The sequence below is a fragment of the Giraffa tippelskirchi genome, chromosome 8 (genome assembly GCF_054371585.1).
Source record: "Giraffa tippelskirchi isolate mGirTip1 chromosome 8, T2T-mGirTip1v1.2.pri, whole genome shotgun sequence".
NCBI classification, from domain to species: domain Eukaryota; kingdom Metazoa; phylum Chordata; class Mammalia; order Artiodactyla; family Giraffidae; genus Giraffa; species Giraffa tippelskirchi.
In genome coordinates, this window is record NC_137282.1 from 8,921,453 (window position 1) to 8,948,049 (window position 26,597).

General features: G+C 45.8%; 1 long non-coding RNA gene across 1 annotated transcript in view; it reads left to right on the top strand.

Annotated features, from left to right (window-relative positions):
* Nucleotides 1-489: 489 nt before the first annotated feature.
* Nucleotides 490-26,597, top strand: part of LOC145516508 (uncharacterized) — a 70,133-nt gene continuing 44,025 nt past the window's right edge. Inside the window, exon 1 of the long non-coding RNA XR_014061434.1 lies at nt 490-672. This is a non-coding gene — a long non-coding RNA (uncharacterized LOC145516508). The remainder of the gene's footprint in view (nt 673-26,597) is intronic.

Genomic DNA, 26,597 nt, shown 5'->3' on the forward strand with positions numbered 1-26,597 from the left:
GGTCCTCCCTCTGGACCCAGGCAGTGCACTTGACAAGCCCAGCTTGTCTCATCTAAGCTACAGATTTCTTCCCGAAGGAATTCTTCAGTGTGACTTTGTATTCTGTGAGCAATGACAGTGACAACTTCATGTTGTTTCCTGATTAACAAGGCACTTCCGAACCTCAGACAACTGGCAGTTTTGTCCAGAAGTGAGCAAATTTTCCCAAGTGACCCCAAGACCACACCTAAGCACAGAGACCCTATTTTTAAGGCGTGGTATGAGGACTTGCAAAAATTCCATTAAGTTGTGCTCCAGTAGCAAAAGATTTTCCCATACTTATGCCAGCCTGACCAAGGAAAAGACTGACATTTCCTTTTTGTTTTCCTCTGGCTGATAAGAAAAATCTCTTAAGCTGGGTGTGGATGTCAATGTCATCCCAGTGGAACCCCACCGTTATGACCCATATGTTCTCATTGCTCTTGTGACTATTTAAAAATCAGATCACCAGAAAGATGCTGAAGTGTGTGTATGAAGGCATTCTAGCTTCAGCAGCTGGTGTCACCCTGGAGTTTGGGGTGTACAAGGGTCAGGACTGCTTGAGCCTCATGTCTGAAAGATGCTGGAGCACCAAGAAGAGCAGCCTTGCCCTCAGGCTGCACAGCACTCACACCTCTTGTAGGAATCGTACAGGTAGGTGCTCTTCAACTCAGGGGCCAAAAGAGATCAAGGATCAATATGTTATCCAAAGTAGGTGGGTGTTCTAAGGCAATGATGAAGCCACAAGTGCTAGCAATTCAGTTTCTCTCCTGAGAAAGAGAAATCTGTACCAGCCATCATACAGTACTTGGAGGAAATAAGGAGACTCATTCTTAAGTCTTAGCATGTGTCACCGAGCCGCTTGCTAACGTGTGGTTTCTGCTGCCCAGTCCCAGAAATTCAGATTCAGGAGGTTTTCCCTGGGGCCTTAGGATCTCAGCTTTGAACTAGTGATCCAGGTTTACCAGACGCCAGCGGTCCACTGGATCGTTCTTCCCATAACATCCTGTAGGGCATAAGGGGCTTGGGGTTGAGAGGTGGACAATTATTTTGGCATCTCCTTTCCCTACCTACAGGGCTTCCCAGGTGGGGCAGTGGTAAAGAATTCATCTACCAAGGCAGGAGACAGGAATTTGATCCCTGGGTCAGGAAGATGCTCTGGAGTAGGAAATGGCAACCCGCTCCAGTATTCTTGCCTGGAAAATTCCATGGACAGAGGAGCCTGGTGGGCTACAGTTGCAAAGTATTCAACGGGACTGAGCGTACACGGCATCCCTCCTTTTTCCTACTCACACGCTTCGTATTTGCGGCAGCCAAGTCTGAAGTTCTAGTCTTATTAGGCATTAATCAAAAGAGGTACACCAGGAAGGTGATGAACCTAACTCTTTCCTTTACTGCGGGTCCATCAGGCTCTCCAAGGGGGCTTCTCAAAACTCAAATGTGCTTGTGAGTCACCTGGAGACCGCGTTAAAATGTAGGTTCTGATTGGACAGATCTGAAGCCCGTTGGAGTTCTGCATTTCTGATTGGCTGCAGAGTGAGGGGCGGGGCTGATGCTGCTAGTCCTGGGAGGCTCCAAGCTGCACGGAGAAGGGCCGCCCACTCAGCAGAGTCCGGGCTCCCAGCGGTACTAATGCCGTCTTTTGGGTCAGGACTCAAAAGTAGTAACCAAACTTTGGGGTGGAAAGAAAAAATGCGAGAGTCGCCATTAGAAACTCAAAGCTGCGAGCCCATTCTCTCCGTCCACTCAAAGTTCGCTCTTGTCTTAGCTTGGCATGGGGTGATTCTTTTCCCCCAAAGTCCTTTCCTTAAAAAAAAAAAAAAATTGCTCAGCAAACTATTAGCCATCCTGCCTCTGCCCTTTAACCAACCTTCCCCCACCCCTCATCCCCCACCAGGCCCGGCCCACTGCGGGGGCCTTGGAGTTCACCTCCAGCTGGGGTTCCCCTCCACCACCCAACAATATCAGGATTTGAGAACAGAACGGGAACTTTCCATGTTGCGATGCTCACATCTGGGCAGCTTCAAGCTCAGGTTATGGAAGAGGCCACGGAAAGAGGGGTGGAGGAGGTGGGGGGATGGGGTGTTTGGAGGGGAAATCCCACCTCTTTGATAAATTGAGGCCAGCCTGCCCAACAGGGCTGATTTACTGGGGGACCAGGCGTGAGGAATTTCTGTCAGCGAAGGCCCAGGAAGGCTGCTCTTTGTAGGTTTGGGGAAGATGGGTACCAGAACAGGCTGCAAATAGGAGCCCAGAGCGCCTGTGTCTTTATACATCTGTGGACTATTTAGATAAGTGGAGGCTGTACTTAATCACGGAGAAAGTTGTTTGCTTAAATAAAGGGAGGAAAGTTGCATGTGTGTGTTTAAGGGGAGGGAAGCAGGAGGTGGGAGGTAGGTGACAGGATCCAGCAATTTTTCCACAGCTGAAACCCCACCACGTGGTTTAAATTAGGATGACCTTCCCATCACCTGAGTGCGTGAGCTGGTGGATGGGGCAGGGGTGAAGGATTCTGCAATCTCGTGGCCCTGCCCTCCGGCATTTCAGCAGAGCTCTGCTGTAGGCATCCATGAGCTACAAGGATTGGTTTTACCTTCTCTCTTACCTGGATTTCCCGAGTCCCGAGCCCTGAAACCGCACACTCCAGGAGCCTAGCAGTCCATCAGCCAGCCAGGTGGAATCCTGGGCTGGGGGCTGCTCTGAGATTCCCTGAAAGTCAGGACTTCAAGATAAAAAAAGCCATCAAACCCCAGAACTGCACTTTAGATTTCCTTAAAAAAGAGAGAGGGTGAGAATTAGAAAGAAGGAGACCCTATCTTGAACATGATCCCACGACTCTTGTACTTTTTAACAATGCACACCAACCTCCACCGTACTCTTTGTACCTGGGAAAAGATTGGGGATGGGAAGTAGTTTAAGGGTCTCAGTTTCCATTTTTGCCCCATAGTCTCCCAGAGAGTTTGTGCAGATCTGGGTAATTTAGCCTCTTTGCTTAGAAGATTGAGCCCATTGTCTGAAGGAATAAAGGCATCGAATGCCAAAACCCAAGTGCGTATTTCACAGTGTGGCCCAGAGACAGCCAAGGGAGGTTCCCCAGAATTAACTGGACTCTTCGGGGGTCATCACTCCCTCCCAAGGGTGGCGGCAGAGGCCACTGGGAACCCAGCTCTGGCTGCCCATCCTTGCAGCTGAGACCCTTAAACTACCTCCCATCCCCAATCAGTATGATCTAGCAACAGTATGTTCCCCTCCAGCACAGCAAATCAGACTGTGGGCTGGGCCAGGCTTGGGGGAGACCCCCAAGGCCACTGCAGAAGAGGAAGTGCAGGAGGAAGAGGCAGCTTGGAGATGGCTAGAGGAAAATTGAACCCCAGCCTGTGATGCTCAGTTATGTCTGACTCTTTGCGACCTCACTGACTGTAGTCCACCAGGCTCCTCTGTCCATGGAATTCTCCAGGCAAGAATACTGAAATGGGTAGCCATTCCCTTCTCTAGGGGATCTTCCTGACCCAGGGATTGAACCCAGGTCTCCCACATTGCAGGCAGATTCTTTGTCGTCTGAGCCACCAGGGATGCCCCTAGCTTCCTAGAGCTTCCCAGCTCTGCCATTGGCTTATGGACCCCTACCACGTGTAAACTCTCTGTGCTCTCCCATAACTACCTCGAGCTCCCTCCTTGCTTTCAGATGCCGCCTCTCTGCAGGCTGTTGAAGATGTGGAGGTGGGAGAGGGGTGATGAAGGCATCCCCTGATGGAGAATACACAGGGACAGTTGAGATGGACAGCAAGACCCAAATACTTGCTTTTATTTCCCTTTAATGAGTTGGAAGGAAAGAACTCACCTTTAAAACCCTAGGAACTAGCTTGACTGTCTTGTGAATCTTGATGAAAAGTAGGTCAGCTGTGGCCTTTGTGAAGCCTCTAGCAAAATATTCAATAACTGCAACCTAGACCCTCCTTCCCTGTGATCCTACCTCCAGTCTTGAGCCACAGAGCCCAGCTCTGCGTTGGGGACCATTCTTCTCTGGGGTTGAACATTTCCTATCAGGGTTCCACTGAACCTACAGCAGGCCCAGAGAAAGTCGTCCCTCTTTTCTGACTCACTGTCTCCTCCCCGCCTGGTAGATAGAAATGTAATTTTTTTTTTTTTCCCAAGAGAAGAGGTTTCAACTGCAAGGGAAAGAGATCCAGCTTGAAATCAAGTCTAATGAAATTCATGTGTTTCAAAAGCACCCCCGCCCCCCCCCCCCAAGAGTCACACATGTGCCCGGCAAGGGTCACAGCGCCATCCCAGGAGGATGGTTTTTTCAAAGTGCAAACAGCTCCGAGTCTCAATTTGTTGCTCTCCTTTCTATAATCACTGTGATGTGTTGAGATGATTGTGAGTGGCGTTGGGAATGTTTGTTCTCATGTAATTGCTTGTTTCCTACTGAAATTTCCATGTCAGACCCTTTCATTGTTCTCATTATCGCTTGCCTCCTATTCTGCCTGCCCGCCTGCCAGGGAGGCCGTCTGGGCGCTGTTGGTATGGTTGGTAGTTGGTGTTGTTGGTATCGATTATGCAGCCAGGTGTTCCCCCTCCCGCGCCCCCAACCCAGGCAGGCTGTCAGGCGGCTCTCACCCACCAGCAACAGGATGTAGGGCTGTGAGCTCCGTATGCTGGGCCAAACGTGGGGACAAAGTAGACGTGACAAGGGCCTGGCTTATTTCCTGATTTGGGATTAAGCTAAATGCATCCCCACCCCAAGTATTTCAGAGGAATGTGACCCCTGTGTTTCTTACTGTGTACTTAACTCATTAAAAATGTTGATTTACAAGGGATGGGTGATGTACAAACAAACCTCAGAGCCTCTATTCTGAGCCAACCATTTTTTTTTCCATATGACCTTTTGTGAGGTGGGTAGGTGGGAAGAAGGAATGGAAGGTCTTGACTTTGAACCGGGAAGCAGCGTGCCATTGGGAATGAAACTTGGATCAGAGGCAAAGAATTCCTACCTTTGGAATCAACCAGATCTCTACTGGACAAGCCTTGTGTTTCCAGACCTGATCAGAATCACCTGGATTTTCTTATGGCCTAGTTACTGTCCAGGCAGCACGAAACATTTGAATTTGACCTGTGCTGGAAACGAGCCAGAGTCCATGAAAAGAGAGGTGAGCATCTGTTCACAGGAATAAACACTTATCCACAAGAACACTCGCAATCAGGGATGAACACTCCATGCTTGTCTCTTCTCTCCTTCATCTGAAACTCCAGAGACCGCGTCCCATGGACACTAATTTACTCCTCCAAGAAGCCCAACCGTTCCAGGAGTTTAGGGTGCATTTTCTTATGGGTTACACATACAACATGTTTGGAATAAGGCAAAAGGATGATGACTTATTATAAATTTAGCCAATGGAGAGGGTATGGAGAAAAGGGAACCCTCCTACACTTAGTGGGAATGTAAATTGGTGCACCCACTCTGGATTACAGCATAAAGGTTCCTTAAAAAAGTAAAAATAGAACTAACAAATGACCCAGCAATCCCACTCCTGGACATACATTCAGAGAAAACTCTAATTCAAAAGGATACCTGTATCCCAATGTTCCTAACAGCACTATTTACAATAGCTGGAACATGGAAGCAACCTAGATGTCCATCAACAAATGAATGAATAAAGAAAATATGATAAATACATACAATGGAATATTACTCAACCATGAAAAGAAGGAAATACTGCCATTTGCAACAACATGGGTGGACCTAGAGATTATCACACTAAGTGAAGTAAGTCAGAAAGAGAAAGACAAATACCATATATCATTTATAGTGGAATCTAAAGTATGATACCAATGAACTTGTCTACAAAACAGAAACAGACTCCCAGACATAGAGAACAAACTTGTGGTTACCGAAGGGGGAAGGAGGTAGGGGAGGGATAAAGTAAGAGTTTGAGATCAAAAGATACAAATATATATGCAGAATAGATAAACAATAAGATTCTACTGGATAGCACAAGGAACTATATTCAACATATTGTAATAAATCATAATGGAAAAGAATATGAAAAAATAATCTATGTATGTATAACTGAATCACTTCGCTGTACAGGTTGCTGCACAGGGCTTCCCTAGTGGCTCAACAGTAAAGAATCTGCATGCGATGAGGGAGACCTTGGTTCAATCCCTGGGTTGGGAAGATCCCCTGGAGGAGGGCATGGCAACCCGCTCCAGTATTCTTGCCTGGAGAATCCCATGGACAGAAGAGCCTGGTGGGCTACAGCCCATGGGGTTACAAAGAGTCGGACATGACTGAGCAACTAAGCACAGCACAGCACAGCACATAATTGAGTAACTTTGCTGTACGGCAGAAACTAACACAGCATTCTAAATCAACAATAATTTGATAAAAATAAAATCAGCCAGGCATGCCTTCTTGGGCCACCAAACCTCTTTAGGAAGCCATGGGCTTTTGTCCACTTCTTATTTCCTTCAGTGGAAGAACCTGAACATAATAAGCCCTGAGCTGGTGTGTGGAGAACACATCTCTTTTCAGGGTGTGTATGGATGCTGTGTGTGTGTGTGTGTGTCAGAGTGTGCAGGAGTTGGCGTTGGGATCTGTGTGCTTGCACTGGTGCTGGAGTCTGTGTGTGTGATGTGGTTTCACTACCAGGCCATGGGGGGCTCCCCCCCCCACCACAGATTCCTCTTCTGCAAGTGTCCGCCATACCTGATGTATAGTGAGGTGTTAAATTGTGCAGTGCCAAGCCTGTCTCACGGGTCCCTCTTGTTCCTGAAGTGTCTTTTAAACCCTTTAGCATGTTTGTAGGCATGTGAGGTGTGCTATTGTAATATACATTGTACCTTATATTACGCATTGTAATACATATGATACCTGCATGATGCTAGTTCTGGGTCACCCCCTCCACTGTATTGCCAGTACTTGGGTAACATGTCTTCATGGTTTAGAAAGAGGATGAATGGAAATACCTGGACTTCTGAATCAGCGGATGGGATCCTATATGGGGTCCCCCAGAAAAAAAGAGAGTTACTCAGAGGGAGTGCTTCCTCACCTCCTGGGGCTCCTTTGGGTTGAAGCTAGTTCAATTAAACTAGCTTTGTTTTTTTTCCATTATGAGAGGAAAGTGGTGAATTCATGCCAGTAGATTGGAATGTATTAAAGGTTGGTCTGGCTTCACAGAAAGTGTCCATCAGTTGCTGACATACCAAGGAAATTAGGAGAAAGCTGGCTTTCCAGTATTTCTTTGGCAGAGGACCCAGCAACTGACACCAAACAGAGTTAGGACTCATAAAGTGCAGAGCCAAGACCTGCACGCTGAGCTCTTTCTTCAAAGATGCTTTCAGCTCCTTATCTTTCAGAGCAGTTAAATGTCCACATTTGGCTCACTTCCCTGGAGACCCTTTATTGATTTTTCAGAAGGATCCCATCTGATGATACAAGTAATGGAGATCTGAACCAGCCAGAAAGCCTGGGATGTTTTCTCCTAAGTAAGTGGCTTGTTTTGGATCTGACATGTGAAGTTAATTCTTTAGAATTTCATGCTGTACAACTTGAAAATGTGTACTCATAAGGCACGGAAAAAAAAAAACAACACAATAACCCAGCATCAAAACAAAATCCAACCAGCGACAACAAAGCAAAGAAGCCAAAAACCAAACTCCTAAGTTTAACACAGGTCTCTGCGGAAAAGAAAAAGAAGGATATCTTAGAACCTCATGCAAATTCTGACATGGAAAACAACAGAAAGAGAAGATCAGCTTCTGTCCTGGTCCACGTCTGCTTGTTGGGACTGCTCTGAGATCCAGGACACACATCAGCACAGGGTGTTATCTTGTTCTCTCACTTAAAGATAGCTTGAGAATAGCCATGGTATTGAAATTGGCTAAAGTCCTCTTCTTACAGGAAACCAAAGGGAAAAAAAATGAATGAATTGGATTACATCAAAATTTAAAACTTCTGTGCACCAAAGGACACAGCGGAGTGAAAAGGCAACCCATGGAATGGAAGAATTTGCAAAACATACACATGATAAGGGGTTAAGACCTAGAATATATATAGAACTCTGACAACTCAAAAACAACAAAATAGAGACCCTTAGTAAGAAATGGGCAATAGATTGAATAGTCATTTCTCCAAAGAGATATTCAAGTAAGCACATGCAAAGATTCTCAACATCACTATTATCATCAGGAAAATGTGAATCAAAACTACAAGCTGGGGGGTGGTTGTGGGAAATAATGTGGCAATTTCTCAAAAAATGAAAAATAAATTACCATGTGATTTATGCAATTCCATTTGTGGATGTACACTCAAAAGAACAGAAGGTAAGGTCTTGAAGAGATATTGGTGCACTCACGCTCACAGCAGCGTTATCCACAAAAGCCAAAAAGGAGATGAGTGGGTAAACAAAGCATGGTGTATCCATACAATGGAATATTTTCAGCCTTTAAAAGGAAGGAAATTCTGACACACGCTCCAACATCAATGAAACCTGAGGACATTATGTGAAGTGAAATAACAGAGGAGCAGAGTGTGAGTCACTCAGTTGTGTCTGACTCTTTGCAACCCCAGGATTGTAGCCTCCCAGGCTCCTTGGTCCATGGGATTTTTCCAGGCGAGAATACTGGAGTGGGTTGCCACTTCCTTCTCCAGGGGATCTTCCCAACTCAGGGATGGAACCCAGGTCTCCTGCATTGCAGGCAGACTCTTTACTGTCTCAGCCACAAACCAGCCACAAAATGACAAGTGCCACGTGACTCCGCTTAGAGGAGATCTGTAGAACAGTCATGTTCATAGAGACAGGAAGCAGAATGGAGGTTGCGGGGGGTTAGGGGCCACGAAAATGGAGACTTGTTTCACAGGTACAGAGTTTCAAGTTTGTGAGATGAAAAGGGAACACAGCTAGTGTACTCAACCCGACTGAACTCTACACTTAAAAATGGTTAAGACGGTAAGCTTTGGGAATAGATGGGTGGTTGCCAAGGAGGATGAGGGGAGGGGAGGGATGGGGTGGGGGTCTGGGATTTGCATACGCAAACTATTATATACAGGATGGATGAACAACGAGGTCCTGTGGTATAGCATAGGGAACTATATGCAATATCCTGTTATAAACTCTAATGGAAAAGGGTTTGAAAAAGAATGTATATATGTGTACAACTGAGCCACATTGCTGGACAGCAGAAATGAACACAATGTTGGACATCAACTATACTTCAATTAAAAAAAAAAAAGATGGTCAGTTTTGGTATGTATATTTACCACATTTAAAAATAATTTTTAAAAAACATGGTTCCATTTCTCCTGGGCGTTTCTGGGACAAAGGAGGTTTTCCAGAGCCCAGGAAGATGTGAGTTGGAAGCCACGGGTGTAGCCGTCCCATATTTCTGAATTCCTTGCACATTTTCGTGGCCTCTTTCATGGAAGAAAACCTCCCGGGGTGCTTTTTTCACCCCCTCTGCTCACTGCACTGGGGATTACAAGAGGAAAACAGCTCTGCCCAAAGCGAAAGTGAGCAGAACTCTCAGGAGCAAGATTTTCCAACCCGGGGGGTTGAGCTCCTCCTCATCTGTCCCTCCACACACACATGCATGTACACTCACACACACACACACACACACACACACACACACACACGCATGTACTTTCCAGCCAGCTTCAGCAGACATCTTGCGCTGTGTGAGATGGCACTATTTCCCAGCACCCTGGCTGGACTGGGGTGAAGCCCTGAACTTGCCCCCTGGATCCCCAGAACTTGTGCTGGGAAGAGAAAGGAATCGGATTGCCTTGGGCTTCACTGAGAAGCTCATGGCTCACCTGTGTGGCCCTGCTCCTTGCTGGTGGGAGAAAGAGGCAACTTGAACCAAAGGCCCCTTCTTGGAGGGGCCACATCCAAGCAACACTGTCCCTCAAGAGGTAATAGGCTCTATTAACATCGCCTCCTATTTGGCGTCTCTTCCCCACAGCTTCTGCTTATTTCTTTATTTTCCTTTTTTCCTTGCTGATTCTTTTTTGTCTTTTCTCTTTTCCATTCTTTTTTTTTTTTAATTAAAATGATGATTCTAAAATTTTAAATTTAAAATGAAGATGACTAAAAAAAAATCATCTTCCATTTTCTTATTGACATACAGTTGATTTACAATGTTGTGTTAGTTTCAGGTGTATAGCAAAGTAATTCAGTTATGAAAGTGAAAGTGAAAGTCGCTCAGTCGTGTCCGACTCTCTGCAACCCCACAGACTATACAGTCCATGGAATTCTCCAGACCAGAATACTGGAGTGGGTGGCCTTTCCCTTCTCCAGAGGATCTTCCCAACCCAGGGATCAAATCCAGGTCTCCTGCATTGCAGGCAGATTCTTTATCAGCTGAGCCGCCAGGGAAGACCAATTCAGTTATATATATATTTGTGTTTATATATATGCTTTTCAGATTCCTTTCTATTATAGGTTATTCCAAGATATTGAATATAGTTCCCTGTGTTATACAGTAAGTCCTTGATGTTCATCTATTTTACATATAGTAGTGTGTATATGTTAACCCCAAATTCCTAATTTATCCCTCCCTTTTCCCTTTGGTAACCATAAGTTTGTTTTCTATGTCTGAATGACTTTCCAGTTTTACAAGTCTGGCTTTTCCAGATTCCACATCTCAGTGATATCACACACTATTTGTCTTTTTGTGCAACTCATTTAGCGTGATGTTCTCATGGCCCAACCCGCCTTTTGTGTTGAGGGATGAGACGAGGTATAAGGGTATAAAGTTACAGCGAGTAGTAAATAAGCCCTAGAGATCTAATGGCCGGTATAGTGAATATAAACAAAAGTGGCATAGGATAATCATCAAACTTGCTGAAAGACTAGATCTTAATTATTCCACCTACTAAAAAGCATATATAATTATATATAGCATGATCGAGGTGTTAATTATTACTACAATGGCCATGATATGACAATATACATGTGTACCGAGTCAACATGTCACACACCTGACTTTACACAGCGTTGTATGTCATATGTATTTCAATAAAAATGTTCAAAGGCACAAAAGCATCGGCTTCCCTTATAGCTCTCCCTCTGGCCCCTCCGATGCCCCACCCTCAACCTTCCCATCTTCCCTGTCTCCCCTTCATAGCCAGACACAGTCCTTGGCTGGGAGACTCTGGTTTGGGGCGTGATTCAGCGGGAACCCTCCCGCGGGCAGGACTGCAGTCGGGAGTCTGTCCGTGCTATAGTAGGTCAGGATCCTCGACAGACCAGGTCCTTTTAGGGGCTGCCCTGCCTCTCAGGCTTCTCAGTCACCCTCTTCCAACGGCCTCTGAGTTGAGGCCTTCAAGCCGGCTGGGCAGCAGAACTGAAGGGGTGACAGTCTTTCTGAGTTGCAGAGGGACACGGGTCAGCTCCCATAGGGTTGAAATGTGGCGCATTTTGCCCGCGTGCCGCCCTCTGTCCCAGTGCATCCTTGGATGCTGGAAAAACAAACAAACAAACAAACAAGCCACGATGGGTTTTCCAGCTCACGCGGCACATTCCTCCCGCAGCTCAGCACCCTGTAATCAAGCCTTGTGCGTGCCATGGGAGCGAGACGCTAAACGAAAGTGCTTCCCTTCACGCACTGCGACCTGTCTTCCAGCTGCCGGGTCCGCATCTCCAGCTCGGGCCAACCGGGCCTCAATCTCTGACGCTCCGCTGGGCAGGGAGGGGCCTGAGGGAGATGAAGGGAAGCGTCCTGCCTGACTGAGGCAGGCGGCTGCTGGCAGCCTCATTTTCTGGAGAGCCCTGGGAGGCGCAGAGCCCTTCCAAAGGGTTCCCTCAGCAGTCAGCCCCTTTCCTTAGGGCTGCTGGATTTCTCTGGCCTGGGGCAATTGGGACCTGGGCTTTCTTGGCCCCGGAGGTAGGAAGAATGGACAAACGACCATTTCTCTCCGCCCGGCCTGCTCCAGGCAGACTGAGGGAGACTGTTCTGTTGCTTTCAACTGCTGATAAAAGCCAACTTTCTTGGGTAAACCCTGGGCACTATTATGAAGGCAGCAAAGGTAAAAGCAGAAATGAATCCTGCCCCCAAGTATCCCGCCGTCTCCCAGAAAAGGGAAGTGTGTTCCGTCACTCAGTTGTGTCTGACTCTTTGCGACCCCATGGACTGTAGCCCAGGGATGGAACCCACGTCTGCTGTGGCTCCTGCATTGGCAGGTGGATTGTTTACCACTGAGCCACCTGGGAAGCCCCGGGAGGGAGGACATGGACTTAATGACCACAGGGCTGGTGTAAAGAGGGGGGCACCAGATCAGAGCAGCCTCAGAACAATGCCATCCAGCATGCCGGAAAGAGGAGCGCAGGTGGCGTGGAGTCAGGCCCCAGAGAATAGCGAGGGTGGGACAGGCCGAGTCAGGAAGAGGGTGTCCCAGCAGGAGGGACAGCTTGGACACCGAGAGACAGCATCAGGGCGAAGAGCTGATGCCGTGGGAACCACTGATGCTCCGGAGACCGACCTACTGAGAAAGAACTTCAAGGAGCCTGGAGCGGCCGTCAGGGAGGAGGGAAGACGCAGCCTGGGTCTGTCCACTGCTGCTTGGGAAGCGAGTGGCTACTATAGAACTGACCCAGCTAGTGCTACGTAGAGCAAGATCCTGGAGGGCTGTCACTGTACGTGGGAAATACCTGCAGAGCGTGATAGTTGATGGAGTGACTTCATGGCGAATCTAAGGATACAGATGTTGAGCTTGTATTTTGTACGTTTTGTGTTTATTCACTTTTTTTTTTTCTAACAATTTGTTTCTATGATAGCTTTCAAAATATACAGTTCCCTGATACACCAGACCCTGCAATCCCACTCCTGGCCTTAATCCCGGAGAAAAACATGGTTTGAAAGGACCCATGCACCCCTGTGTTCACTGCAGCACTATTTACAACAGCCAAGATGTGGACGCCATCTAAGTGTCCATAGAAAGAAGAATGGATAAGGTAGAAGTGGTACATACATACAATAAAATACTACTCAGCCATAAAAAATGAAATAATGTCATTTGTAGCAACAAGGATGGACCTAGAGATTGTCATACAGAGTAAAGTACGTCAAAGAAGGAAGGAGATCATATGACATCCCTTATATGCAGAATATAAAAAAGAAAAAACACGAATGAACTTATTTGCAAAACAGAAATAGACACACAGACTTAAAAGAATGAAATTGTGGTTGCAAGGGAGGAAAGTGGGGAAGAGGGGTAGCTAGGGAGTTGGAGATGGACATGTACACACTGCTACATTTAAAATGGATCACCAGCAAGGCCCTCCCATATAGCACAGGGAACTCTGCTCAATGCTGTGTGGCAGCCTGGATGGGAGGGGAGTCTGGGCAAGGATGAATACATGGATATGTATGGCTGAGTCCTTTTACTGTTCACCTGAAACTATCGCAGCTTTGTTAATGGCTGTAGGCCGATACAAAATTAAAAAAGTTAAAAAAAAAAAAAAGAAAAAACACTGGTCTTTCATGACAGAGAGTTAGAGGAGCACCCCATCAGCTTACCCCCGTGGTCCTTCCTGAAATGAGCCCCCTTCTCCCTCACAGTCTGCCAAGGTCTGTGGTCTGAAGCCTGACCTGCTTCCCCTCTCCCGATGGACTGCTCGTGGCACTCAGCGTCTACTCAGCCGTGTGGAGCCGCACAGTGGGGCCGGCCCGCGTCTACGGGGTCTGTGACAGCAGGGGTGCCGTTTCCGACCCCCGCCTCAGGGGTGGCATGTCTGGACCCTCGTTTGGCCACCGCAAGGCCACCAGTGTGGATTCAGGGGAGGCCAGCTGCAGCGGCCCTGTGTCTTTGACTCTCTGGCGTCCCAGCTCTTTTCCTGTAAACCGTTTCCACATATTTGCAACTGGTTTGCTGCATGAACCGGACTTGTCCTGAAGTCAGGAAACGAGACTCTTGTCTTCTGACCGTTGATTTTCCCACCTGCCCGGTTGGATCCGATCCTAAGAACTCAGGCAGCTTCCATAGTTTTCTGGTCCCTTGTGGGTACAGAGGAGGAGTCTTGTTTTCACGGATGAGAGTCCAGACTATCTAACAGTGGTAAGTTCTTATTCAAATTCGACTTCTCTCCCCTAACCTCCCTCCAGCCTCTGCAGCCTACCGGGGAGAAAGGGCAGGGGTCTCTTCCTCCCCTTGCCCTGCCTCCTCCTCCACTGGGACCCCCCAGTGTGTGAAGTTCTTGTCTTTCTTGTGTCTGCAGTAGGGCCCTCTAATTTGGATGGTGCCTCCCACTAGACTCTTGTCGCATTTTTTTTTTTTTTTTATTACTGGGAATCCTCCTCCTTCCCCTTGGAGACCCTCATCTTCCAGCTGACAATCTATCCCCATCAGGTACTGCTTCTAGAAGTAGAGCCCAGAGCTGTCTGCCTGGATCTCCTGGAGCCCAGCCTTTAGATGGGCTTCTCCCAGTCACTTTTTCTGGCCCAGAGGGAAAGCCTGGCCTTCGAAGCCACTCCCAGGGCAGCCCTCTCATCACTCTGCCTTTCTAAATGAATACCCACCCTCTGCCCTCGGAGGTCTACCGCTGAGAGTCTGACATGTGACCCTAGGACTTCTCAGCTCTAGGGGACACTTTTTGTGCTCTTCTGGGAACTTTCTGCCTGACCTCTGCTCTCACCCCAGAGCCCCACTGCTTGACCCTGGAAAGAGAGAGAGATCATGTCCGTATCTATACTTTACAAAGCCATGCACCTTCTTCAAGATATACAACCCCAGTCTAAACATGAGAAACGCCAGTGGAGAAATGTTCTAGACAGTATTTTACCAGTACTCTGCAAAACTGTCAAGATCTTGAGAACAGGGAAAGGTGGATAAATATTGGACTGTGTTCCAGAGGGAATGAAGGAACTCCTATGACCAAATACAGTGTGATATCCTGGACTGGATTCAGGAAAAAAAGACATTAGTGGAAAAACTGGTGAAATCCAGTAAAGTCAAGTCTGGCATTTAGTCCATAAAATGTACTAGTGTTAATTTCTTACTTTTGAGAAACGTACCATAGTTATGTAAGATGTTGCTATTAAGAGAAACTGGGAATTGGGAAATAGGGAATTTGTACTTATCTTTAAGCACAAATGTGCTTTACTTTTCTGTAAATTTAAGTTATTCAAAATAGTTTATTTAAATAGAAGGGCTATTGTAAATATGCTCAATATGCTCAAAGATCTAGTAAAAAATAAGAAGAGAATGAGGAGAAAGATGCCAAATAGAACTTCTAGAGTTGAAAACCATATGCTACCTACAAGAGATGCACTTTAAAAAGTCTTACGGAAAATTGGAAAGTATTTTGGACAGAGTAAAACTAAAGCTGCAAAACACCAAAATTTGTCAGGTGTAATGTAGCTAAAGAAATATTTGGAGGAGAATTTATAGCTTTAAATAGTTACATGAGGAAGGAAAGGTCTAAAATCCTAAGTGTTCATTTTGAGACTGTAGAAATAGAGGGAAGGAAATAACAAATAGAAGAGTAGAAACCGATGAAAAATAAAGAATAAAAAAGTGAAATATTATAAACTCCAAGCTGGTTCCTTGCATAAAACAATACAACTGATGTACCTCTAGCTGGACTGATCAAGAAAAAAAAGTGAGAAGACAGAAATGACCAATATCTAGCGTGGAAGAGAATACCCTAGAAGCCCCACAGCATTATAAGAATAATAAGAGCATATTATTTCCTCAACTTTATACCAATACATTTGACATCCTAGATGACCGGGAAGTGCAATAAAAAAATCATTAACAACCAAAACTGATTCAGGAAGAAGGAAAAATCTGAGTAGATCTAAATCAGTGCAGGAAACTGAATTCATAATTTAAAGCCTTCTCACAAAGAATACTTCCGACCCAAGTGGCTTCACTGGAAAATTCTATCCAACATTTAAAGAAGAAACGACCTGAATCCATAAATAGGAAACGGAGGAAGAGAGGACACTTACGGACTCATTTGATGAAGCCTGTGTTCCTCAGGCTGACTCGTCATTGTCCCTTTGATGAAGCCTGTGTTCCTCAGGCTGCCTAGTCATTGTCCCTTGCACTTTGGTCTTCGCTCCTCTGGTCTCAGGTAACTTTTACCCACCTAGAAACCTCCTGATTAGAGCACTTGACTGCCTTCTTTTCATTGCTTCTTTGAACATAATTTTTATTTACTTATTTATTTTTGGCTGCGCTGGGTCTTTGCTGTTGCACGCGGGCTTTTCTCTAGCTGTGGTGAGAGGGGGCCACTCTGTAGCTGCGTTGCGTGGGCTCCTCATTGCGGTGACTTCTCTTGTTGGGGAGCATGGGTTCCAGGGCCGGTGGGCTTCCGTAGTTGTGACTCGTGGGCTCCAGAGTGCAGGCTCAGGAGTTGTGGCCCACAGGTTTAGTCGCTCTGAGGCCTGTGGGGTCTTCCCAGACCAGGGATCGAACCCGTGTCTCCTGCTGTGGCAGGTGGATTCTTTACCACTGGACCACCAGGGAAGGCTGACTGCTCCCTTTTCTGAGTGAATCAGTGTCACTCAGGAAAGACTGAAAACTCATCGAGGGGACATTTCCACGCATCACATGGTCTCACATACACCCTGCAGGTGTCACCTGGGCTCAAGTCCTTACCTGGATCTCAGGGAAGAGTTGAAATGGGAGGACTTTTCTCCCCGTGTGTGGACACCCGCAGTGCCAGCCTCTCCCAGCCTTCGGCACTTCCCAGGCACTATTTCCTGCCTTCCCCCACCCTCCACTCTGTGCATTTCTCATTTTGAGAGAGGGTGTGGTTTTCAGCCTGGTGCAGAGTGACCAACAGGAAGCAGGAGCAGAGTCCCGAGCCCTGCTTTCCAGCCTATGGCAGATGCCTCTGCTGGACCCGACAGGCCCTTTGGGGACCATACGTCCCAGTCTGCCTGGGTCAGTTCCCAGTTACGCCTGTTGTCTCTCATAATTGTTCATGGTGACCCTTGTCACTCTCAAAATGTCCTATTTGATAAACAAACATTATGGTCCAGGTAGAGCCCCATGGGAGGAGGAATTAGAGATTCAGGGTTGTCATTATGGGTTGAATTGTGTCATCTCCCCCAAATTCATGCTGGAATTCTAACCCCCAGCACCTCAGAATGTGACCTTCTTTGGAAATGGGGTCATTCTGGTATAAGTGGTTAAGATGAGGTTATACTGGAGTAGAGTGGGCCCTAAATCCAATAGGACTGATGTCCTAGAAAAAGAGTAACTGTGTGAAGACACACACACACACACACACACACACACTCTCACACAGAGAGAATGCATGTGAACGTGAAGGCAGACTTTGGGAGATGCTTCTATAAGAAAATCCAAGCAAACCACCAGGAGCCTGAGACAGAGTCTGTCACAGCCTCAGAGGAAACTGCCCTGCTGACCCCTTGATCTTGCACGTCCAGCTTCCAGAACTGTTCAGTTCAGTTCAATTCAGTCACTCAACTGTGTCTGACTCTTTGCGACCCCATGGACTGCAGCACGCCAGGCTTCCCTGGCCATCACCAGCTCCCGGACCTTGCTCAAACTCGTGTCCATCAAGTCGGTGAGGCCATCCAATCATCTCATCCTCTGTCATCCCCTTCTCCTCCTGCCTTCAGTCTTTCCCAGCATCAGAGTCTTTTCCAATGAGTCAGTTTTTCGCATCAGCTGGCCAAAGTATTGGAACTTCAGCTTCAGCATCAGTCCTCCCAATGAATATTCACTGGTTTCCTATAGGATTGACTGGTTGGATCTCCTTGCAGTCCAAGGGACTCTCAAGAGTCTTCTCCAACACCACAGTTCAAAAGCATGAGTTCTTTGGCACTTAGCTTTCTTTATGGTCTAACTCTCATATCCATACACGACTACTGGGAACACAGTAGCTTTGACTAGACGAACCTTTGTTGTTGGCAAAGTAATGTCCCTGCTTTTTAATATGCTGTCTAGGTGGGTCAATCTGCAGTGATTTTGGAGCCCAGGAAAATAAAGTCTGTCACAGTTTCCATTGTTTCCCCAGCTATTTGCCATGAGGTGATAGGACCGGATGCCATGATCTTAGTTTTCTGAATGTTGAGTTTTAAGCCAACTTTTTCACTCTCCTCTTTGACTCTCATCAAGAGGCTCTTCAGCTCCTCTTGGCTTTCTGCCATAAGGATGGTGTCATCTGCATACCCAGAACTGTAGGATGTTCCATTTCTGTTGTCCTAAGCTCCTTGGTGGCCCCTCGGTAGCCCTAGGAAATGATCCAGTGATAAGAGCTGCTCCCGAGAGCTCCAACCGTGTCTTTTTACCAGTGAAGAAACAAGCCCAGAGAGGCTAAGCCCTTGCCCAAGGTCACCCAGCTGGTTAGCAGCAGAGCTGAGACTGAAACCCAGATCCCTGACGCGCTGACACACTCTTCCCTTCTCCAGGCTGATGCTCAGTCTCGCCGGGAGCAGCCAACCGCCCTGGGTGAGCCTTTAAAACAGCCCTTCCCGAGCCAGAAATTTATCTTCCTTGAGTGGATGTTTTGAGTTTGCAAAGTTATGGCTGAGGCCTGCTGCTCCTGGGGGCTGAGGCCGCGAGGGCCCAGGATGTGGGGAATTAACAATGTTTAAGGGAGAGACGCTCAGGTACTTGAGTCGGGTGGGAGGCGAGGACACCTCGTAACTCTCTCAGGTTCATTGCTGTCTGGGCCCCGGGGCCTCCCATCTCCGCTGGCGGGGGCTGGGCGTCAGGTTCTGCCTGGGTTTCTGGGAAGATGGGTTCTCTAGTGCGGATGTCAGCACGCTTATTCAGAAGAGTGAAGTGAGTCAGAAGGGAAAGATACATGTCGTCTTCTAATGCATGTATACGGACTCTAGAAAAATGAAGAATTCATCTACAGGGCAGCAATGGAGAAACAGACATAGAGAATAGTCTTATGGACATGGGGAGAGGGGAGGAGAGGGTGAGATGTACAGGAAGAGTAACGTGGAAACTTACATTATCGTATGTAAAATAGATACCCAATGGGAATTTGCTGTATGGCTCAGGAAACTCAAACAGGGGCTCTGTATCAACCTAGAGGGGTAGAATGGGGAGGGAAATGAGAGGGAGGTTCAAAAGGGAGAGGATATATGTATACCTATGCGGAGAAGGCAATGGCACCCCACTCCAGTACTCTTGCCTGGAAAATCCCATGGACGGAGGAGCCTGGTAGGCTGCAGTCCATGGGGTCGCTAAGAGTCGGACACAACTGAGCGACTTCACTTTCACTTTTCACTTTCATGCATTGGAGAAGGAAATGGCAACCCACTCCAGTGTTCTTGCCTGGAGAATCCCAGGGACGGCGGAGCCTGGTGGGCTGCTGTCTATGGGGTCGCACAGAGCCAGACACGACTGAAGTGACTTAGCAGCATGGCTGATTCATGTTGAGCTTTGACAGAAAGCAACAAAATTTTATAAAGCAGTTATCCTTCAATAAAAAAATAAATTAAAAAACAAAGAAAGCGTTTGTTGAACCGGCTGGTGAATGAATGCTTGTCACAACTAATTTGCGAGCTCTTTAGGGGCAGGGAACACACCATCCAGTCTCTGCAGAACTTGGCTCAGCTACAGGGAGAGGCCCGGAGCAGGATTCTCTTCTTTTTCGTCCTGATGCCCCATTGTTTGGGTCACCTAGATGCAAAACCTCACTTTCCTCTGCAACACTGTGCCTCCCTGTCCCTCTCCCAGGACCTTGCAGGCTGAACTGGCCTTGCACTCCACCAGGGTGGGCTCGAGCTCCCCCCCTCCCCTCCCCCAACACCTCCAGGCCCTCATTAGCTGTCAGCTGTTTGCTCCTAAGACCGGGGCTTCTGCCCCAGAAGCAAGAAGGATGCAAGTGACAAAGGGACTCTTGTCTGGTCCCTGAGTCTATAGCAGTGATGACCATCAGACAGCTGATGGTCACTGGATGAATATGGAATGGAAACATCTTTCCCCCCGTACTTTCAGTTACACTCTACAAATAAAGTGCATTTATCATGCGGATTGGCCCCAGATGACATGACCTGTATCCTGAACATGGTATTTATCATTTTCTTCATCATCATACAGATGTGTCCATGCATGCTCAGTAGCTTCAGTCGTGTTTGACTCTTTGTGACCCTGTGGACTGTAGCCCACCAGGCTCCTCTGTCCATGGGATTTCCCAGGCAAGAATACTGGAGCAGGTTGCCACTTCCTTCTCCAGGGGTGTTCCTGACCCAGGGATCAAACCTGTGTCTCTTACATCTCCTGCATTGGCAGGCAGGTTCTTTACCACTAGCGCTACCTGGAAAGCCCCCTGGACCCCCATGGGTATCAAACTCCGAGGATGCTCAGTGATGGTTGAATTCACGGATGTGGAACCTGCAGGTACAGAGGCCAAGTGTATGTAGAACCAGGCGAGGGCAAGTGCAAGAACCAGAGAATGAGCGCCTCAGAGCCGGCAGGAATGCTTGAGGACCCTGGGTCCAGACCGTAGGCCTTTAGGTGGCAGGTCCAGCTGAATTTGTGGGAACGGGCAGTCTTCTTCCTTAAATACTCTCAACAGGGAAGCCTTTCCCACTGGTTTTGAGAGAACCATTCTCTGAATCCAGTATCCAAGAGAGCAAATGCAGACACATTCTCTTATAATAATAAGAACTGATCATGTGCCAAGTCCCATTCTGAGCGCTCTGTTTGTGTTAACGCATCTCCATAATAACCTAACGGATTGGTGCAGATGAGGAAACAAGGGCCTGAGAGGTGATGCAACTTGCCCAAGTTTACCCAACAAGGACATGGAGGAGCTAGGATTTGAACTCCATCTCTTAATGCTTGGATCTCTAGGGGCCAACATGTCTGAATAGCTTAGGGCATGTTTTTAGGGCATGTTTTTTAGAGGCAGATTGCAAAACCCTAGATGTTAAACACTCATTTATTCGATGATCTAGCAGTTCCATTCCCAAGAGAAATGAAATCACATGCATAAACAAATACTTCTACAAGAATATTCACATCAGTCTTTTTCAAAAAAGCTCCAAACTAGAAACTACTTGATAATACTGATAAATAGGAGAATGAACAAATGTACTATATTTACATAGTATATTCATACGATTAATTACTAGTGTATTCACAGTACTTTCAGCAATGAAAAAGAATGACCTATTTACAGGCCAAGCAACATGAATGAATCCTAAACATTTTATACTCAGTAAGTGAACAAAGGGAGTCACACAAAAGTACTCTATGATCCCATTTTTATAAAATCCAAAAATAGGCAAATATAGTCTATAATGAAAAGTCATATAGTGGGGAATGTTGATGGTGGACAAATTCTGTATCTTGGTGTGGGTGGTAGTTATGAAAGTTGTACAATTGTTGAAATGTATCAAGCTGAATACCAAAGATTTGTGACTTTTATTGTGTGCTAATTATACTTTTAATTGGAAATAAAATCTTGGCTTTGCTACTAACTGGCTGTCTTTTGGTTTTTGAGTTATGTTACCTCCTAAGCTTGAGCTGTCTCATTTATAAGATGAAGAACATAGAGTTTTTCCAATTCTTATATGTTATGATTTTATAAATCTTCTTAATTATTTAAAAGAAACAACAGAGGAACATTTAATTGATCTTGGGTTGGGGAGAGCTTTCTAAACATAAAGCCACGGGATCAGTCATAGAGGAAACTGTCAGATTTAACTACATAAGACGAACAAGAAACCCCAAACTGTCTGTATTATTTTTTAATCCCTCCATAATAAACATTAAAAGAAAGATGAAAAAAATAGCAAAAAATACTCACAATAAATTTGACAAAGAATAAGAGCCTTAATTACATCAAGTCAATAAAAAGATACTAACATCCAAACTGGAAAATGATGAAAGAAAATGAACAAGCAATTCATAGAAGAAATCCAAATGGCCAACAAACCTAAGAACTGGTCAATAGAATCATTAATCAAAGAAATATCAATCAAAATGATGAGATATCATTTCCTCCTATTAATCTGGAAAACATTTAAAACAGTGACTTGTTTTTGCAGTGTTTCCACATGAAGCCATCGCTGTTAGGACTATAAATCGATGCAACATTACTGGAAACAATTTAGCCGTAAGAATTTTCTTAAAAATATTTGTCATTTGTCACAGTAACACCACTTCCAAGTAACTCCTAAAAAATAATCAGAATGTGATTAAAGACTTATGTCTAAGGATGTTCATCACAGTCCTTGACTAATCGTTAAAAATTATAAACAACCTGAAGGTCTAAAAATATTATTCAGCTATAAATATGGTATTTTGAAAAAGCATTTAATGGCAATAAAATATCATCGGATGTTAAGAGAACACAGCAGAATAATAAAACACACCATGTGATTCATTAGATTTGATTTTAAAATTTGCTGCTGTTGTTGTTCAGTCCCTAAGTTGTGTCCTACTCTTTCCAACCCCGTGGACTGCAGCAGGCCAGGCTCCTCCGTCCTTCACTATCTCCTGGAGTTTGCTCAGATTCGTGTCCACTGAGTCAGTGATGATTTCCAACCATCTCATCCTCTGTGGCCCCCTTCTCCTGCCTTCAATCTTTCCCAGCATCAGGGGTTTTTCCAATGAGTCATTTCTTCGCATCAGGTGGCCAAAGTGTTGGAGCCTCAGCTTCAGCATCAGTCCTTCCAATGAATATTCAGGGATGATTTCCTTTAGGATTGTTAAATAGTTTGTATTTATAATATCCACTGAGAAAAACCTAAAAGGGAAGACACACAGATGTTAGTGGTAGTGATCTTGGGGAGGGGAGAGAGACCTTGAGTGACAATCTTCTTAAACTTAAAGTTTTCTTCTGAAACTTCTCAGTATACAGACACAACTCACTTTATTGCTCTTCATAAATAGTATGATTTTTACAAAATAAAGCTCTGTGGCAACCCTCCCTTGAGGAAGTCTAGCAGCATATTTTCCCAACATCACTTGCTTACTTTACTTCTCTGTGTCACATTTGGGTAATTCTCACAGTATTTTAAACTTTTTTTACTATCACTATATTTGTTATGGTGTTCTGTGATCAGTGATCTTTGATGCTACTATTGTAATTATTTTGAGGTTCCACAAACCACGCCCATATAAGATGGCGAACTCAACTGACAAAAGTTGTGTGAGTTCTGACTGCTCCACCCATGGGCCATCCCCTCATCTCTCTCCCTCCTTGTTCCTTGAGACACAACAATATTGAACTTAGGCTGGTTAGTAACCCTACATTGACCTCTTAGTGTTTCAAGTGAAAGAGTCAAATATTACTCATGTTAAATCTAAAGCTAGAAATGAACTTAGTGAGGAAGGCAGGTTGAAAGCCAGGACAGGCTGAAGGCTAGGCCTCTTGCAACAAACAAGTTGTGAATGCAACTTGTTGTTAATGCAAGTTAACCAAGTGATGAATGCAAAGAAAAAAATCTTAAGGGAAATTAAAAGTGTTCCTCCAGTGAACACATGAATGATAAGAAAGCAAACTGGCCTTATTGCTGATATGGAGAAAGTTTCAGTGGTCTGGACAGAAGAGCAAACCAACCACAATCTTCCCTTAAGCCAAAGTCTAATCCAGAGCAAGATCCTAAGACTCTTCAATTCTATGAAAGTTGGGAGAGGAGAGGAAGCTGCAGAAGAAAAGTTTGAAGCTGGCAGAGGCTGGTGCTCAAGGTTCAACGAAAGAAAAATTTACTGACCTATTTCACAGGGCGGTCACTCTCAGGTCAAATTAAGCACAAAAATTAAAGTATTTGTAAACAGTTAATTGGTCATAAACATGTAGGTTCAAGACTGTATCAGTTCATTCTAGTTGCTTTGACAGTGAAACCTTATCATCTCACTTGTTGAACGTAAAGGGCTGTTTCTCACTCACACAGAGTTCTATTCATGGGGACTGGGCACTGCTCCATAGGAGGTTTCAGGGACATGAGCTGATGGGAGCTCTGGACATGTGGTTCCCAGGACAGAGGCGAGGAGAGTTTGGACAAGGCACGTTCATTTCTCATCTATTTTAGTCTGGAAGACATCCAACTAATTCCACTCATTGTCCCACTTGAGAGCCAATGATGAAGGGGTCTGGGAGATGTAGTCCTGGCTGCCTCTCCGGCAGAGCCTAGACTGGGGCAGTGGAGTACAGATCTTTGGTCTATTTAGCATCCCTGCCAAGGAAGCCCCTATGGCCCTTCTTGTATTTAAAGAGCTTCCCTGGTGGCTCAGCTGGTAAAGAATCTGCCTGCAATGTGGGAGACCTGGGTTCAGTCCCTGGGTTGGGAAGATCCCCTGGAGAAGGGAAAGGCTACCCACTCCAGTATTCTGGCCTGGAGAATTCCATGGACTGTATAGTCCATGGGGTCGCAAAGAGTCGGACACAACTGAGCAACTTTCACAATTTCAAGCCAAGAGTGACACCATCAACTCAGGATCACAAACTTAGTTAAGAACAGAGTTAGCTCTTGAGTGAGGTCTCTGACTCATGCCAAGTGTTGCTATTGTTAAGATCTCTTTGTCATTCTTCTTTTTTAAAGGAGATAACTCATGGCATGACTTCTTTGGGCTTCCCAGGTGGCGCTAGTGTTAAAGAACTCACCCACCAATGCAGGAGATGTAAGAGACATGGGATTGACCCTGGGTGGGGAAGATCCCCTGGAGGAGGGCAGGGCAACCTACTCCAGTATTCTTGCCTGGAGAATCCCACGGACAGAGGAGCCTGGTGAACAGTCCATGGGGTTGCAAAGAGTTGGACACAACTGAAGCGACTTAGCATGCACGCACGTGAACCTTTTCTGTTCACTTCCACTGCAGAGCTCTGGCTGGGGTGACTCTTTTCTCTGGATTTTCTGCACAAGTCTCCAAGCTCTGCTGAGTTAACCAGCTGAATTGGGGTTGGCAATGGACCTCAGGTCTGTCCTGCTTCGACAGCGAGCCTTCTATGCCTTCTTCTCTGAGTGCCCTGGACACCTTCTCCTGCTGTTTCAGAAAGGCAGCCTCCTTCCATGTTCACCTTTAGGCAGCATGCTGCAGGAGAGCCCCTGCTCCCCCCTCACCAACCTCCACCCATTCTTTCTTTGCCTCCTTGCTGAGGACTGTCGTGACCCTATTGATGAAAATCACTGGGAATGTTTTGGGGGCTCACCCATCTTCACATCCTCTCTTCCCACAGGCTTTTCTGAGGGAAACTTGGCAATATGACAACTCCCCCTCCTGGAAGAGCTGGCCAGCCTGTGAGCTCTCTTTGCCTTTGGCTGGAATGATCTCAGTGCAGGACTGCAGTGCAGGCCTGTGCCTCTGATGAGCAGCTTTGATTACCTTTCAGCCATAACATATGGGAAAACAATTAAATGGGTCCCAACTAAACTCAATTTTTGGATACAAAATACATTTAAGAGAAGGTGTCCACAAGGTAAACATTAACAACTGGGCCTCGGGGTAAGCACAGGTGTGAACCATAACCATCTCAACATGGAGCACTCAATGGCCACCATGGCATGTAGGTTTGACAAAGTGGGCAGCCTCTACAGCCGGATCAATGGCTATGATTACAGCCTCTCTGTGCCTTTAAGGCTGGCAGATCAAGATCTGGGACAGCATTGTGTCAGCAGGGTTCAATCAAAGGACCAGAACTGCTAGGATGGTATCCATATTTTCTCCATAAACATCTTTGCCGCAGGCCGCTTCGCTGCACAACTAATTGGCCATAAAGTAATTTTTCTATAAAAGATAAGGCAATGGGTTGACAGCTGGGTTTCATTTCTCCAAGGATGCAATACTCTCCCCCACACTGCACCCCTTTTTTTGAAGTGTGATGGACTGTTGCCACATTAAAAAAATTTTTTTTATCGGAGTTTAGTTGATTTACAATGTTGTGTTAGTTTCAGGTTGCTGCAAAGGATCAAATACATATATGTGTATAATCTTGACTCTTTTTTAGATTCTTTTCCCATATAGGCCATTACAGAGTATTGAGTAATGCTATATATAGTAGGTCTTTATCAGTTATCTATTTTACATAGAGTAGTGTGTATGTGTCCATCCCAGTCTCTCAATTGATCCCTCCCCTCCTTACCTCTTGGTAATCATTAGTTTGTTTTATACATCTGTAACTCTACTTTTTGTAGATAAGTTCATTTGTAGCATTTTCAAAGATTCTACATATAAGCGATATCATATGATATTTATCTTTTTCTGCCTGACTTGCTTCACTCAGTATGACAATCTCTAGGTCCATCCATGTTGCCACAAATGACATTATGTCATTCTTTTTGGGGGGCTGAGTAATATCCCATTATATATATGTACCACATCTTCTTTATGGATTCCTTTTGGACATTGAGGTTGCTTCCATGTCCTGGTTATTGTAAATAGTGCTGCAATGAACACTGGGGTGCATATGTCTTTTCAAACTATGGTTTTCTCTGAATATATGCCCGGGAATGTGATTGCTGGATCATATGGTAGCTCTATTTTTAGTTTTATAGGGAACCTCCATACTGTTCTCCATAGCAGCTGTATGTCCCCTCTTTTTATGTAATATACATCTCAGGCCTCATAATGGTCTCTACAGAGCTGTAGACTTGGCCAACTTAAAATAGTGGATGATAATAACCTTGTGTAT